The sequence below is a fragment of the Coregonus lavaretus genome (assembly GCF_964263955.1).
Source record: "Coregonus lavaretus genome assembly, chromosome: 26".
NCBI classification, from domain to species: Eukaryota; Metazoa; Chordata; class Actinopteri; order Salmoniformes; family Salmonidae; genus Coregonus; species Coregonus lavaretus.
Genome location: NC_140013.1, coordinates 9,392,924 through 9,402,084, shown reverse-complemented (window position 1 = coordinate 9,402,084; position 9,161 = coordinate 9,392,924).

Genomic DNA, 9,161 nt, shown 5'->3' with positions numbered 1-9,161 from the left:
AGTCTCTGCTCTGATTGGCCAGCAGAGAGGTGGGAAACTCTCTCTGTCAGAGTATTTGAGCAAGAACCTAGAACAATGGATTAGTTCTCTGAAGTGCCCTGCGAGGTATTTCAAAGAGCCCGTATATACGAAACATCATATTTACCATTGAAGGTTTTTGCATTAATTAAAATAACTAGTATATCTTAGAAGTCGTGTTGACCTCTTTTGTTCCTAATACCAGATTTGAATTGACGCAACTTTGACACTATTCACAAGGTAGTTACCTTACTAGAGGCTAACTAAATCACATATGTTCATCACGTTCATTCAGACTTAAAACATTTTATTAATTATTTTCATAATTTTTGTTTAAAAGAAAATCCCACATTCCAGGTTAATTAGTGATTTGGTGGGAGTGTAAGTGGTATTACATAGATGCTGTGTTCACAATGCATGATTAATACATAATTCATGGTTTATTTGATGTAGTAAATGAATAAATGATTTATTGATGTATAGGTAAGAATTTAAATATGATGTAACAGGTAAAATTAACTTTAGGCCATTGTTTGTGTTTTTATGTTCCATCCCTGAACTAACGTTCTCTGTTGTGTTACTGCCAAGGAATTTGTTAATTGACTGTGTATAATCTAACTTAAGCAGATCTTAGTCTGAGTTATAATTGTTGATGGCAGAAGCCAAGAAAGACAGTAAAGGGACTTTCAAGGGACTTTAAGGATTCAAGAACCTCTTTTCAGGACAAGCAGCCAACGAGTTATTTTGTTCAACCTGTAGAACTTTGTTTATATTGGCGCCAAGCGCCATTTGTATTGTCGCGCCTAGCGCCATTTGTATTATTTTGTTTCAGTACTGTATCATTTATCAACGTTACTGTGTTCATTCAAATATATAGTTCTCACGGCGTGACGTGGATGCATCGAAGAAAAAGACGTGCAAGGCAATAAACGCCCGGTTCAAGGAACCAACCTGTGTCTGTTGTCGTGAAGAGATCTACAATACTCATGTCAAAACGCCTATAAAGCTAGCTAGCTAGCTTGCTGGCTAATGTTAGCTAGTCAGCTAGCTTGCTAAATAGCGATTTTTGCAAATTAACTTTATGACAAAAAAATATGCATAATAATTTGTCTCTACATTAACTAACATATGACGTTATAATTACTTACATTTGCTTCCATCCTAGCATTCTTGTCAGCCATCTTAGCTGAAGAAAGTCTCCAGCGTTGGGTCGATAGCATCAAATTCGTCATGGGAATCACTCAATATCATTAGTCATCGCCCAGTGTTCGCCACTGGTGATTTGAATAAAGTTGGGAAATGCTGAAGTTTTTCACCGTCTCCCATGCCACGTTTGCGCCACCCAACAGTCCGCATCCACTCCGCTTCTCACTGCTTTTCTTCCACCACTGCGTGGTGCCGCCCCTAGTGTACAGGGGCTGTAAGCCAAACAGGTTTTCGCTGTAGCCTTCACTTGGCCGCCTGAGCCATGGAACAAATTATAATAGGGGGTACCAAAAAATTTGGATAATTTTACAATTTTCACTTATTTTTGAGCTAGTCTGTATTCAAAATATATAACCATTTTAGAAATTGTATAATTGCGTGATGAATGGTTTTGACCATTTAAGTCTTGCTTCTCTACACGCTTCACTGCTTTGATTGGTGCAGCTAAATCTCAAGTGTCCCCGCAAAATAAAATTAAAATAACTCGTTTATCTATTTTGTTGTGCTGTTGTTAAATTTGTCTTGGTGTTTCGCGTCCGATGTACTCAGGGTGTTGTTACATGTCATTTGCGATGTGCATCATGAGCAAAGTCATTGTAGCCTATCACTTCCCCCAATGAGAACCATGAGCATGGGCTGACTTGGCTTTGCTCTACAGCAGCCGCTGGCTGCAACCTGGTCTCAGAGCATTTCGTATTATTCTATAAGTAGTTGTGAGACACTCCATTTAGTATGATATTTAAGTTTAATGTATTAATTTGTAGATGTCCATCAACTATTTTGTAAGATATGTTACGAATTACAGTTTGTATTATGTTACGAATTTGCAAGACGTACAATACGTTATGAATTTGGTAAACGTATGGTATGTTACAAATTCTAGCAAACGTGGCTAGGTGGCTAAAGTTGGCTAGCTGGATAACGTTAGCTAGGTTAGGGGCTAGTGTTAAGGTTAGGGTTAAGTTTAGGAGTTAGGTTAAAGGGTTAAGGTTAGGGTTAGGGGAAAGGTTAGCTAAAAGGGTTAAGGTTATGGGAAGGGTTAGCTAACATGCTAAGTAGTTGCAAAGTAGCTAAAAAGTAGTAAGTAGTTGAAAAGTTGCTAATTAGTTAAAATGCTGAAGTTGTCCATGATCAGAGTCGAACTCAAAACCTTTGGTTTGCTAGATGTTCGCGTTATACGCCCACCCATCCACCCTGATCAACCATCATACTTTCATGTTTGCCTTAAGTAACCATCTGTCTTATGTAACCATACCAAATGTAACATATCGCACCAATTTGGGTGTTCCAGATTCACGTTTACTATGTTACGTCTAGTCTATGAGACCAGGCTGCACAGCCGAAACCTGCCAGCAGCCTACCTACCAAAAGTTGCATAGTGTCCATTACGATGTAGAAAAACAGATACAGTGCATTCTGAAATTATTCGGAGCCCTTTACTTTTTCCACATTTTGTTAAGTTACAGCCTTATTCTAAAATGGATTAAATAATGTTTTTCCCTCATCGTTCTACACACAACACCCCATAATGACACAGCAAAAACAGGTTTTTGGAAATTTTTGCAAATGTGCTACAAATAAAAAACGGAAATATCACATTTACATAAGTATTCAGATCCTTTACTCAGTACTTTGTTGAAACACCTTTGGGAGCGATTAAAAACGTGAGTCTTCTTGGGTATGACGCTACAAGCTTGGCACACCTGTATTCGGGGAGTTTCTCTCATTCTTCTCTGCAGATCATCAAATCAAATCAAATCAAATGTTATTGGTCACATGCGCCGAATACAACAGGTGCAGACATTACAGTGAAATGCTTACTTACAGCCCTTAACCAACAGTGCATTTATTTTTAACAAAAAAAAGTAAAAATAAAACAACAACAAAAAAAGTGTTGAGAAAAAAAAGAGCAGAAGTAAAATAAAGTGACAGTAGGGAGGCTATATATACAGGGGGGTACCGTTGCAGAGTCAATGTGCGGGGGCACCGGCTAGTTGAGGTAATTGAGGTAATATGTACATGTGGGTAGAGTTAAAGTGACTATGCATAATTAATTAACAGAGTAGCAGCAGCGTAAAAAGGATGGGGTGGGGGGGCAGTGCAAATAGTCCGGGTAGCCATGATTAGCTGTTCAGGAGTCTTATGGCTTGGGGGTAGAAGCTGTTGAGAAGTCTTTTGGACCTAGACTTGGCACTCCGGTACCGCTTGCCGTGCGGTAGCAGAGAGAACAGTCTATGACTAGGGTGGCTGGAGTCTTTGACAATTTTGAGGGCCTTCCTCTGACACCGCCTGGTATAGAGGTCCTGGATGGCAGGAAGCTTGGCCCCAGTGATGTACTGGGCCGTACGCACTACCCTCTGTAGTGCCTTGCGGTCGGAGGCCAAGCAGTTGCCATACCAGGCGGTGATGCAACCAGACAGGATGCTCTCGATGGTGCAGCTGTATAATTTTTTGAGGATCTGAGGACCCATGCCAAATCTTTTCAGTCTCCTGAGGGGGAATAGGCTTTGTCGTGCCCTCTTCACGACTGTCTTGATGTGTTTGGACCATGATAGTTCGTTGGTGATGTGGACACCAAGGAACTTGAAGCTCTCAACCTGTTCCACTACAGCCCCGTTGATGAGAATGGGGGCGTGCTCAGTCCTCTTTTTTTTTCCTGTAGTCCACAATCATCTCCTTTGTCTTAGTCACGTTGAGGGAGAGGTTGTTGTCCTGGCACCACACGGCCAGGTCTCTGACCTCCTCCCTATAGGCTGTCTCATCGTTGTCGGTGATCAGGCCTACCACTGTTGTGTCGTCGGCTCTGTCAAGCTCTGTCAGGTTGGATGGGGAGCGTCGCTGCACAGCTATTTTCAGGTCTCTCCAGAGGAAGTCTGGAGCTCTGTCAGAGTCACCATCGGGTTCTTGGTCACCTCCCTGACCAAGGCCCTTCTCCCCGATTTCTCAGTTTGGCCGGGCGGCCAGCTCTATGAAGAGTCTTGGTGGTTCCAAACTTCTTCCATTTAAGAATGATGGAGGCCACTGTTTATTTTCTTTTATTAATTTCACCTTTATTTAACCAGGTAAGCCAGTTGAGAACAAGTTCTCATTTACAACTGCAACCTGGCCAAGATAAAGCAAAGCAGTGCAGGAAAAAAAAAAACAACACAGAGTTACATATGGCATACACAAAACGTACAGTCAATAATACAGTAGAAAATCTATATACAGTGTGTGCAAATGTAGTAAGTTATGGAGATAAAAATGTATACATGTTCCGAGACACAAAGATTACTCCATGGCTATTCTGAAAGTTCTAATAGAGGAGTCGAATAATGGAACACCCAATACTAGCCATGATAGGGATTGTAATATTAAAGAAAATGTATAGTATTTTATAAAAGGATAAGACGATATAACAAGAAAAGATAACAAGCATAATAATACATCTTCAAATACAACTAATTAGAATATTGCATTTTTGGCAGGCAATTGTTGTTTTGGCGGACGGTTGTTAAGGTTGGTCCTGTGTTCTCCCTGGCGTCCTTTCCCCCCTGCGGCAGGTGTGGGATGCAGGTGCTCGCTCGGCCCCTATCCTCCGCAATCAGCCATGTGGAATGCGTTTTTGTGTTTGGAAAAGTCTGGCGTTAAGTGAGTGAGAGGGGAAATGGTTGCATATCCCAGAGCCAACGCGTGTCTATGAGCAGGGGTTGTGAGAGGGAGCTTTCAATTTTGTGTAGATTAGGGATATACATTTTTAAATATAGTATACATCTAATCTATTTTTTATTGTCCTATCATGATGGAACGATCCCCAACCCTATATCCTGGACACCCACCTGAGTGACCCATACACCAAAGAGAAGTTCCCATCTGTTTAATGGACCTGCTGTGAATTGCCTATATGCAGCCTAAACAGATAAATAAATGCGGTCAGAGACCTACTTGAGCAGCACCGCCCCCTCATGATTCTGAGCCTGCCTGGCAGGGTTGGTCCTACAAAGCCAGAGCCCCTGATGGGGGAGCATAATATACAAGGAAATTCTCAAAGCTGCTAATGAGAACATTGACGACCTTGTACCTAGCCGGTGGGGATTCCGGTGGGGTACCCCCACCCAGGTAGTGGCAGTGCTGGCAACACTGGCTGTAGTAACCCATGGGGAGGGGGTCACACTCGGACAATCAGAGAGGGGGCTTACTATTGTGGCCCAAGTGGCACAAAATAATCAAAGGTATGACTGCACGGAGATGCTTGGGAAAATGGTTACAACTGGGGACCAGATTGTTTGTGTCTCAGGTGAAGAGGGTGGATCTGATCTCCATCACCTAAGATTTAACATAGATTAAGTAGATTAATCAAATCTCACATTGTTGTTCACTTTTGCTCAATCTTGCATGCTTTCTCAAACGGCTGTAACTGTATATGCATTCGTAAATCAGGTCCTTTCTTGAGTTGGGCTCTGGGATGTATCAACCATTGAGCATCTGATCTTGTGGCTGGTTGTAGGGGTGGGGTTGAGTGTGTGAGCGTGTGTGCGTGTGTGTGGGGGGGGTGGGGGTTGGATCGCAGTGGTTGTTTGCTGAAGTGGTAGATGCTTGTTAAAAATGTAATGTAATACAATGGCAATTCGGGTTATAGGTTAAAATCCTACACATGAATGCCGACATTATTACGCACATTAATTGATAATGATGGAAAATAAGATATGCAAGATATTTGAATAGATATTTTTTAAATAGCTATATAAATATATTGAGGTGAGAGCATTGGAAATGCTTTTGGCGGTTGATCTGCTTCTGTTTTGTGGGTGACACTATGTGATGTTTTCGATAGATGGGTCCTGGCCCCTCGGGGGCATAGGGATCCGGGGGGACAGGGGTGGTATGCTTATCACTGGGATGACGGCCCAACTTGGGATGGGGAGGGGTTTTAGCGGGGGAATTAGTGGAGAACAATTGGAGGGTTATTTAGTAACATTGCAAATATCATGGTACAGCTATATGGACACTCAATCACTATGGTATTTTCTATTGGTAAATTTACAAACATATATAATGACAAATAGATTTGAAACTTGTATCTCATTATGGTATGTGGTGAAATAAGTATAGCCAGTTATAATTGTAATGGCTTAGCATATAATAACAAAAGAAGAACAATATTTACATGGCTCAAAGAGAAGGAATATATTATCTATTGTTTACAGGAAACCCATTCAACAATTCTAGATGAAGTTGCGTGGAAAAAGGAATGGGGGGGCAAAATATACTTCTCCCATGGGCTAAGAAACTCAAAATGGGTGATGATATTAATTAACAGTAATTTCGATCCGAATGTGCAAATTGTCCAAACAGATACGCAAGGTAGATGGATTATTTTAAATATGTTATTGGACCATAGACAAATATGGCTCATTAACCTTTACGGACCAAATAATGATGATCCACACTTCTTTGAAAATATATATAATAAATTATCGACCTTGCAAGCAATTCAAGATTCTATTATTATGGCGGGAGATTATAATACAGTTTTAAATAGCTCAATGGACCGTAAAGGAAATCACACTACAAACAATCACACTCATGTTCTTAAGGAAATCGTGAACGTCATGGATACATTAGAACTAGTAGATACATAGGCTTAAATATCCTGATCTAGTGAGATATACATGGCGGAGACTCAATCAAGCTAGTCGTCTTGACTACTTTCTTATGTCATTCTCGTTGGCACCAAAAGTTTAAAAAGTGTTGATAGGGGACAGAATGCGGTCGGACCATCATATAATTGGCATATACATTACTCTTACTGAATTTCCACGTGGGCGAGGATATTGGAAATTTAATAAAAGCCTATTGGATGATAACTTGTTTTTAACTAGGACAGAGGAATTTATAACTGATTTTTTCCGACATAACATAGATACAGCAAATCCCCTTATTTTATGGGACACCTTTAAATGTGCCGTTAGAGGCCATGCAATTCAGTACTCATCTAAAAAAAAATAAGCAATTTAGGTCAAAAAAGTTCACACTAACAAAGGAAATAGAAAGTCTAACAGAACAGATAGCAATAAAAACTGTAACATAGAGGCTCAGAATAAATTAGAGGAAAAAAAAAAGAAATTGAGAAACGTGAAGTGTAATATATTATAAAAATAAAGCAAACTGGATGGAATATGGGGAAAAATGCACCAGATTATTTTTTTATCTTCAACATAGGAATGCTACCAACAATAATTTATTGAAACTGGTTACAAATGACGGAGTCACCCATGATTCACCAAATAATATTTTGAAGGAGGAAACAAGCATATGTTTTCGTTTCAGTCACCTCCATCTCCTCTAACTGAAGCAAATTGTAGATATTTTTTTTCTTCTATTGATAATGTAAAATTAACAGCCATACAGAAAGACTCATGTGAAGGTGAAATTACAGAGGAGGAACTTCGGATGCAATTAAAGACTTTAAGTCCGGGAAAACTCCTGGGTTGGATGGCATACCAGTCGAGGTATGCCAAACCTTTTTTGATATACTCAGAGGACCGTTATTAGCATGTTTTAACCACTCCTATGTAAATGGTAGATTATCAGACACTCAAGAAGAAGGTCTGATTTCATTATTACTGAAACAGGATACAAGTGGGAAATATAAAGATCCAGTCCATTTAAAAATTGGAGACCCCTTACTTCAGTGTTGTGATGCAAAAATTCTAGCAAAATGTATAGCTCATAGAATTAAAAAGGTATTGTCGGACGTTATTCATTCTAATCAGACAGGTTTTTTACATGGGCGATACATTGGAGATAATATAAGGCAAGTACTGGAAACAATAGAACACTATGAACAATCTGTGAAGCCAGACCTACTATTCATAGCAGACTTCGAAAAGGCATTTGATAAAGTACGACTGCGGTTTATATATAAATGCCTGGAGCATTTCAATTTTGGACAATCTCTTATGAATTGGGTTAAAATCATGTATAGTAACCCTATGTGTAAAATAGTAAATAATGGCTATTTCTCAGAAAGCTTTAAACTGTCAAGAGGAGTGAAACATGGTTGTCCACTATCGGCATATCTATTTATTTATTGCCATCGAGATGTTAGCTATTAAAATCAGATCCAACAATAATATCAAGGGATTAGAAATCCAGGGCTTAAAAACAAAGGTGTCATTGTACGCTGATGATTCATGTTTTCTTTTAAATCCACAACTTGAATCTCTCCACAGCCTCATAGAGGATCTAGATACATTTTCTAACCTCTCTGGATTACAACCAAATTATGATAAATGTACTATATTACGTATTGGATCACAAAAATAAATAAAAATAATTACATTACCATGCAGTTTACCAATAAAATGGTCTGATGGTGATGTGGATATACTCGGAATACATATCCCAAAGGAAATAAATGTAGAGCATGTAGAGGTCTGTAATTTTTATCATAGGTACACTTCATCTGTGAGAGAATCTAAAACAAAAATCCAGAAAATCACATTGTATGATTTTTAAGTAATTAATTTGCATTTTATTGCATGACATAAGTATTTGATACATCAGAAAAGCAGAACTTAATATTTGGTACAGAAACCTTTGTTTGCAATTACAGAGATCATACGTTTCCTGTAGGTCTTGACCAGGTTTGCACACACTGCAGCAGGGATTTTGGCCCACTCCTCCATACAGACCTTCTCCAGATCCTTCAGGTTTCGGGGCTGTCGCTGGGCAATACGGACTTTCAGCTCCCTCCAAAGATTTTCTATTGGGTTCAGGTCTGGAGACTTGCTAGGCTACTCCAGGACCTTGAGCCACTCCTTAGTTGCCCTGGCTGGGTGTTTCGGGTCGTTGTCATGCTGGAAGACCAAGCCATGACCCATCTTCAATGCTCTTACTGAGGGATGGAGGTTGTTGGCCTTGGATGGAGCCCCAGACCGAGGGTGATTGACCGT